The sequence below is a fragment of the Saccoglossus kowalevskii genome, chromosome 1, assembly GCF_978046115.1.
Source record: "Saccoglossus kowalevskii chromosome 1, keSacKowa6.1, whole genome shotgun sequence".
Lineage (NCBI taxonomy): Eukaryota > Metazoa > Hemichordata > Enteropneusta > Harrimaniidae > Saccoglossus > Saccoglossus kowalevskii.
In genome coordinates this window covers 23,963,306-23,972,402 of record NC_140641.1, presented here as the reverse complement: position 1 = coordinate 23,972,402, position 9,097 = coordinate 23,963,306, and the positions used below count along the sequence as shown (strand labels likewise).

The window sequence follows — 9,097 nt, the reverse complement described above, 5'->3', positions numbered from 1 at the left end:
GAAACAAACCGTGGCCTTTCGGATAGCCAATTTACTTTTGTCGATTGCAATCAAAACTATTATTTTCAATGATAAATAATATTACAGATATAGTTACTCGCAAGATAAAATATTGAACACATTCAGTGATACACATAGCTTCTTTTAATCATTGACGCATGTTAAAAATGTTTTAATATACAGTGAAAGGCAAGGTCTTTGCGTATAAACTTATTTATAAAAAAATGTAAACGCAGATCATCAGCTATCATTCAATATTCATTAGTAATTGGCCCAAGAGCTTAAAATTGTATACGCTCATAATGCGCGCGCATACCTTCACGTCACATAGACACTGCGAACGCCATATATTCAAAATGGCGCTTGCTGATTGGATATTGTTGAACTATCTCATTAGAACTAGCGTTGATGTCACAATACCATTTCCGGATTTGTCACTTTCATTTTAAATTATAAAAATGTATATTTATAAAACATGTATAACAACCACAGCTTAATGCCCTTTAAACAAAACATTATGTTTGTGAAAAACATTAATAAAACATTAATAACTAATAAAAATTGAACTCGTTTATGGGAAAAAACATTTGTGAATCGTGTTGGAAACGCATTAAACACAAATTTCAAAAATTTTGCTCATCATTTTTGTTGTTTAAAACACGTCTGTCAACACGTTTTTAAAATAGTTTGCGAAGCGTTTTGTTTAACGTTTGTAAAAAATACAGCTGTATACTTTCTACTAGGATTTAAATAGTAATACATGTATTCGACAAACTACCATTATTAGATAAAGTTATACTAATGCCGGTAGATAAGAAAAGCGCGTTTCAATTACAAAATTACAGAGTTAATAAAATATACGTACATATGACGCAATAATTAAATGCGTGATTATGGAGTGACTGTGACGATCCCGTGACAGGTGTAAATCGGCAATTGCCGTCGTCAACCGTGGCACTTGCATCGTAATTATCGGCAACTTGATAAGTACAACCACGCTTAAACGTTTTAGGAGAGAACAACTCGCATGCCCCTTCCATGCATTTCATGATTTTTCTTGCTTCACGCTCACCCGAGAACCACCCCGCCTGTACGTAGCCGTTCCATCTTGGGTCGGTCGCCTCTCCTCCAAAATGCAGTCGCCCCACGTTCGCTTCCAGACGCCTGTGCGATTCTTCCGATACCTCCACCGGCCAATTGCTATAAGCACCGCGGAATAGTGGATCTTTTGACCACCGTTTCAACATAATCTCCTCCACATCAGGTATACCATTCCCATACACCTGACGAAGAATTGCCATGACTTCGCTTTTTATTTGGTCATCGGTTTCGTACTCCACTCGGCGCGATTCGTCGCCAGTGACAGTCATCAGTAATAAATTGGTTCCCGCTTCAAATAATCCCTCCGCCTCCAAGTTTTGCCATACAGTGTAGTAACCGCGCCGGGAACTGGCATATAAAATGAACTCCTCGTCGTCCCAGAACTTCTGGGTACCGTCAGGAAATTTTAGAAATATCTTCGTGTAGAGAGTCATGTCAAACTGAAAGATTTCTTCAACCTTCCAGTCAGGAAGAGGCGGGTAGAATTCCACCAAATCACTTTGTAAAACCCCTATACTGAAAGTGATAATCGCGTATGGCGCTGTATATGTCGATCCGTCGGAGCACGTGACCGCCACACCATTATCATCGTATTCAACTTTTGTAACTATCTTTTCTAAAAGTAAACGCGCGTCATTTTGTTCCAAGAATGACTCGGCTTGAGACCGTAACACGTAGCTAAAACCGCGTTGATCAGTTACAAACATGGCCTCGGTGTTATCGACTACTGCTGTCGATTTAAGTGACGTTACGTATGGAATTGCTGCATATTCAAAGTCAAAGTCATAATATTCAATGGACTTCTGAACTGGGGTCGTAGGATTCCAGTCACCAAGACGTAAAGCAGAGCGCACGGACATGTCCGGTTTGTCATTGTCAATGAGGTCTTCTGCTAACTCATAGGTATAAGCCACTGCGCTGTCGAATGCAAGGAAGTTCGAAAATGCTTCGTCAGTCAAATTTTCGCCATTCTGTCCACGAAATATAAAACTGTCCCAAACGGAAACCTTTCTTTCAATTCCCAGAGAGTCGGCATAAGATACTAACGGATTTACTGTCGCATCGCCGGGTTGTATCCAGTTCGCCCCAACTTCTACTGTTTTCCCTCCGAATTGCACCTCCTTTACACGGCCACCAATTCGGTTGCTTCCTTCGAGAATAAGAAAGTCCATCACTCCGTTGTCGTGGAGGTATTTCCCGGCTGCGATGCCAGCAGCTCCAGCACCAAGTACAAGTACATCCACGGCTATTACTGTCTGCAAAAAAGCCAAGAACACAGCGTTTATGAACACAGCGAGCTGCAATACGTTTGCCATTTCGAAGCAGGACGCTATATGAAGTGTTAGATTGCAGCAAAATAAACCACCGGGCATAGTAGGGGTAAACTATTTATATCAGGGGTGTTGGTTTGAACTATATATAGGGGCACAGGGTTGAATTTACAGATTTTTATTAGCAGAAATTTGCGGTGACTTAAAATCAATTGCAAGTACTACATTAATTAACACATATAAATAAAATATCACTAATCATATACAAGTACAACGAAGACAAAACAACTCAGACATCCACTCCCGCGGTATTTGTACTCGTTAAACCATATCCAATTCTCTGCCCCCTTTTACCTTTGTCCGAGTTATTATAATAATTCATTTCACTTTTCATTTCAAGCACATGTCATTACCGACTCGAAATTACGTTTCCATCTAGAATACGCACATCTTTAAAGTCTTTCCTCATTCCAGTTTCCCCTATATTACAATCAACTTGTACATTTAACCACTTCTAAAATAAGTGTTGTCTGATATTATATACATTTATATAATTGTTTGGATGAAAACTCCTTTCACCTTTTGTATTCCATATTTTTCTTAATTGCAGCTTACTTAAAAAGATTACAAAACTTATGTTTCTGGTTACCAATGCAGTATTGGTGATTTATATTCAAAAATTGATCCACGTTCTAAAAAGAAAGTTAAACATGTTTTTGTTTTTTTCTGGTATTATTCTATCGATTAAAAATTGTGTGTTGGTAGTTTATATGCAATTTATTCTGGCTGTTGCTCTCTGCATCTGCAATATACATCTAAGATTCAAATGACCGCCGATATCTCCTTGAGAGCGAGAGCGAGATCTCAACAATCTATTGCTTTCGCCGAATGATGTTCAATTCTCACCTATCATCGCGCTCAGGTTATCTGTTAATTCCTGTAATCACGTTATTCATAACAGTGGACGCGATGACAATGGGATACAATCGAGTCTTATTTGGGGAGGGGGTGGGGTCGTCTCGATCTGGGCAGTGAGTTCGAATCCGGTGTTTGGCAGACTTCGAATCTATTTAGGTCTAGTCTAGGTTTCGAGGGTTTGTCATGGGGTGGGGGTTATTTACACAGAAGTAACTTTGCGTGGGTATTGCGAGATCCACAGTCGATCATTGTAAATCAACAACTATAATTTATTTAGGGTATATACATCTACTACATTAAGAGAGAGTTCTTATAAATAATGAAACCGACAAGCGACATTGTTATATGTCTGTTTGAATCCACGCAGTGATATGAGTTTCAGTATGTATTCTTTAAGCAATTACCGATCGATTTTGAAGATTTCTGTCGTACTTACATGTACGACTGTTTCCAATCACGATAATTTACTACAACGACTTTCACCTTTTCAAATTGAAAATAAAATTATAGATTAAAATAACATCATATCTAAGTGTGAGCGGGATACTTAGCAATCGTAGATTAGCTTCATAAGTTGGTAGAACAGATGTACGCACGGCAATCGTTACCAGTAAGTAAGTAGTGGATGTACACAATGAAGAGATACATAGTGTTATTAATGTTGGCCACTGTTTTATGTATGTTTTTTTCGCACAGAATAATAATAATAATAATAATATACTATTGATTCTATAAATTATGAAAAATTCATTTTGATCAGGATGTGGCAAAAACCTCTACTGTATCCTTATGGATTTATCAAGAAACTGGAAAACAACCCATAGTGTGTGTTTTGTTTGGTTAAGGTAGAGATGCAGTTTATTTTGCAAATTTTCACAAATTCCACGTTTTTTATTTGGTTGAACAGTGTTACAACAATCGTACAGACAACTAGCCTGGGTGTTAATGTATGCATAAACTTGAATTAGTGAAATCTGAGCTGCCGCCCAGCAAAATTGACAACAGGTAGACAGTTTTCAAGACGGCACTTTCTTCATAGTAATAAACAGATGTACCCGTAAACCAAATTTGTCAGGAAACAGAGGCATGGTTTAAAAGCTATTTTTTAAAATCACTTTTGACAAAAAAACAACAGATTTTTGTGCATATTTCAAACTACAGTGTCCATAAAAAATACTTACCAAATTTTAAATTTCATACAATAAGCTTTCCGAAAATATATAGTTTTGTGGACAAGGAAGGTCATCGTGGTTGCCTAATTAATTAATTAAAATACCTGTCAGGTAAACTGCATCTCTATCTTAACATGTGCGTCACTATTGAAATAAACATACGTTTTTTTTTTAAATACGTTCCCCCAAAATAATTCGGTTGATGTGTAGCTTAACAACCCGTAGCGTACCAGAAAGCTATGTTTTTGGTCTTTTGGGAGGATCATCAGTTATTTCACGTTTTTATCATAGTTTACTTCAATATTTCGCAGGTAGCCACAACGGGTCTACTACAAACGAACACGAAATCGAACACATAACACGATGACTTCAGAAACGTATCGATCTATGTGACCAATATCGAACACGGCGTGGTGTGACGACTATGTCGTTTTAACTTAAAGCGGGGGAGTGTGCACCTGCGCATGCGTCAGATGGCCATAGCGTGTCATTGTTTACAAACAAGCGTCTACCCATGAGCCTTTGCGTTTTTAGCGTGTGTTGTTATCGTCGCTTGGGACTCAGTTCCCGCGAGTGCACAGGTGAAGACCCCCGCTTTAAACGCCAATCAGGCGGACTTCTATAAAGCTGGGTGATTTGAAATTGAAATGAGTAAATTTTTCTCGATTGAATAACTGAAAGGTCACTAAAAGTCACTCCCACGCAATATTCTTGTCCTTGACTAGCCTATTCTGTTATGACTATCAATTATGATAAAAAGAATGCTTCGAAACTGATATTAGGAAATATTGCTCTATAAAAAGTAAACAATTAATCATATTAAAGATAGTCAGCAATTATTTGAACTAGGCTTAGATCTCGCACAGCGCACACATACTAGTAATATGGATTTTTCGCGCGCTCATTGGTCAATTCGAGACAACCACGGTACAAATGATCGACTTTTATCACCACCAGCAACGACAACGCGTGTAAAATTTATTGTTTGTTTACACGAAATTCGAGCACATGCCACTCGACGACCATCGTCGTACTGTCATCATGGTGATGGAAATATATTAATTTCGATAAAAGACCGACCGATCGCTAAACAAAAGTGCATTTTCATAAATATCGAAACGAACAACGTGTATGAGCTTACGTACTCCAACAATACACATTAAAAGTGTATATGTTGCATTTTCGCCAATGCTTTAAATCAGATAACCTCTGCAAAACTTAGTGAGCAAACACAGTAGGTCGCTTAGAATATAAAGGGTAGATGCCCTGTCCCAGTTATTATTCCCGTTCAGATTGTAAACCGATTACTTTCACCCAAAAATAAATTACTATGCGTTGTACATGCCATAACAAGGTCTTTGTTTGACACATAGATCATGGAATCATCACCCGCAATGCTATGGATGCTGTCAGAAATTGTTTATTATTGCCTGTCACGGTTATACACGAGAGTTATTTTTGCGCTGCTTATCACCGTAAACTGGCCATTCTTTGTCTGGTAAAATCTATAAATATATGATGCGACTAACGATTACATTTGAATCGGTTCCAAAGTACACGTATGTTAGTTCTTTGGCGAGACATGAACATTTAGTCTATTATAATTTTACATCATAAAAACGTCATCAATTAGTCTTAGTTCCCGATATTCTCCAATAAAATAATCACAAATTTAAAATGATTCCAGTCATACCATGCTAGGGTTAGCAACCAATCAATAACAGCGAACGACTTAGTGGTCGATTCGATAACCGTAATGGACAATTCACCGTGATGTTGGTATTCCTACGCTAGTTTCAGACACACTAATTTTTAAAGGGGTGTGGGTGGTCGTCCCACGACCATCGCTATTAAATGTGCTGATGTATCTATCCAGATTTTGAGGCATACTTAATTGATTTAATTATTAATGTTATCCAGCATTCAAGTTAAGTAGCGTTTCTGACAGTTGACATTATTTTCACTAAAATATTGCGAATTATATGTGCGAGTATTCTGCCATTGGTTACACCATACACATGTTGCTTTCAAATGTTAACGTCGACAGTATAATGACATATAAATCAAATAAATTTAGTTTCCACAATGAGTACTACTCAGAGCTAGTAGAGAGCAGTAAGAAAACAAACAAATATTCGAACATATATAATTTTTGTATTCCAATATATGATACATTTATAACTTGTACATCTTGCTTTTTTTAGAATGGGAAAATGTCTAAAATATTATTTTAGTTACAGTGGCGGATCCAGCAAAATGTATTTTGGGGGGGGGGGTCAAGCTACGCTTAAGATATACGAACCGTAAATCGCAGAGAAGCTATGCGTAATCCAGATGATACGAATCGTCATGCGTTTTTGGGGGGGCACGGCATGCCCCCTCCCCTCTGGATCCGCCACCGTTTAGTTATCTTCTTCCCAATTTTGATCAGTTATAAAGTCGTCAGCAGAGTTGTATTTCAACCACGATTAGTTTAATGTAACATCCAAATATCATTTGGCTTGTTCAATAATTGTACCATTTTTGGTATAAATATTTTATCTGTTTTATCTTGAATCATAAAGTCGATGTATGATGATGATGCTTCTTGTTGTTACAGGTATACCCAGGATATAATGAAGTCGAATTCATCTTCGATATCCCCATTATGATATCATGAAAATTCAAGATGATATTCATTTTCTCGCATAAGTTACAAATTCGACAATGGTTGTAACCAATATGTTCATTTCAAATTGGGTGTTTCTACATTTTACGATCATGGCGTTAGATGATATGCACCAATGCTGAATTAGGAGTGTATTTAGTGGTATATAGAACTTCCAAGCTGCTATCAGTTTGATTTCTAAAAACAAAAAATACTGTAAACTAAACACTGAGTATATCCAGGATTAAGTAATTTTTCAAAACTATTTTGGAGTAAAACATGGCATAAATGTTTATACCTGCGAGTGCCTGTCCAATCTCACGGCTATACCAAACTGCCGAATGTTGTTTAATATAGTTTTCGAAAGAGGTTTAATCTTTAAAGTACGTTAATTTTACTTTTTAGTCGATCGACATTCTCTCTGGTCAGGTACTGCTCTTGAAATATGCCTTGAAGAATGCGAAACGCGCACTGTGGCAAACAGGCTGTTGCCTAAGCGGTTGTTGGGGTTTATTTTCAACCACGTGTAGCAAAGCACGGAGCTCGATCCCGAGTTTATTTTAACCATAATCACTCAATGTCGAGTGACGGTGTCTAACCCGCTGTTGAAAAACACGTGTCGGAGTCAAAGTTCTGGTCTCGATCCCGAGTTCCGTGATTAACCCCGAGTTGAATCAAACATGGCATATTCCCTAATTAAGTTTTTTTTGCATATGTCTGAATCTTTAATGATTGCATGAATACACTTTATTTGCATAAATTCAAGATGGCCGTCACAGTAATATACTAGTCCTACTAATGTTTCTGCAAGACTTGTATTATGTTTAAAGGTTGGGATAGTATTTTGATGGTAATAAAAAGTTCTCATGGCACACGTTTGTTCAATTCATGCATGATTTAGTAAATATGTTGATTTACAATAGCGACCACAATTGCATATTTGGAAACATAATATGCATGTCTTTGTGCATATAGTGAACTATTAGCATAAATTATATTGATGGTCAGTATTGTATAATTATCATATATTGACTACGTAAGACAAATAAAACACTGTTGATGTTTTATTAACAAAATCGTTCCTATCACTGGTACATCTATATCATAGTATACATATACTGTAATTTGTAAACTTCAAATATAGGCAAGAATATATTCCACTTCGAAATATACTGGTTCTAATAAAACAAAATAAATGTCATTGCATTCTTGAAAACAAGCTCTCCTCCATATTTTGTATACTGTCATATTTTAACAGGCTTTTGTGTAATATCTACGGAATAAATACGTGGTAGTTTTGAATTGATGACTTCTATAATGTTGTTCTGTATAAGATGAAAATATATATACCAGTATTTTATATACCAGTTTCGCAAAATTACAACTGCTTGAAATCTATCTTCCAAGAGGAGCTGAGATATCCCGGTGTTTCATCACTACTACTACTACTCCATAACTTAACATTGGTATGCCGGATTGACAAGCTTGTGTATAACTTTTGATGAATATACTTCAGTTGGATCAATTACCTTTTCTTATTCTCCCAATGTTTCTGAGCCGTATTACCTATTCTAAATTACCCCGTGTCTGCGAATAGGGAAATTACTTGCTCATAAATTAGTACTTGTTTCCACAACAAGAGACCTGAGAATAGGTGAAGACACAGCCGAATACAGAATCATAGCCAAAAAATCATCACAGGATATATAATGCAGTGTACCTAACAGGGCCGCTGTGCTTTTGGTAGTTCACTGGCCGTCAAGTTGGACAAGATATTTTATACTACTTCTGAGGCTATATTGATAGGAAACTAAATGTTCGTGGTGTATATCTCATCTTTGATCATTATACGCAACTGGCTGAACTAAAGAAAGTTCGGTAAATCACTTCTTCCTCTATAGAAGGTCGTCGTCACTGTTTTTGAGAGTCTGAAACAACCAATTGATATATTCTGCAGTAGATTAAATGAAGATAAGATTTTCCACCGA

At 36.9% G+C, this 9,097-nt stretch overlaps 1 pseudogene; it reads right to left on the bottom strand.

Moving 5' to 3' along the window:
• Positions 1–810: 810 nt before the first annotated feature.
• LOC144355076 (uncharacterized) lies at positions 811–2,417 on the bottom strand (annotated as a pseudogene).
• Positions 2,418–9,097: the final 6,680 nt, after the last annotated feature.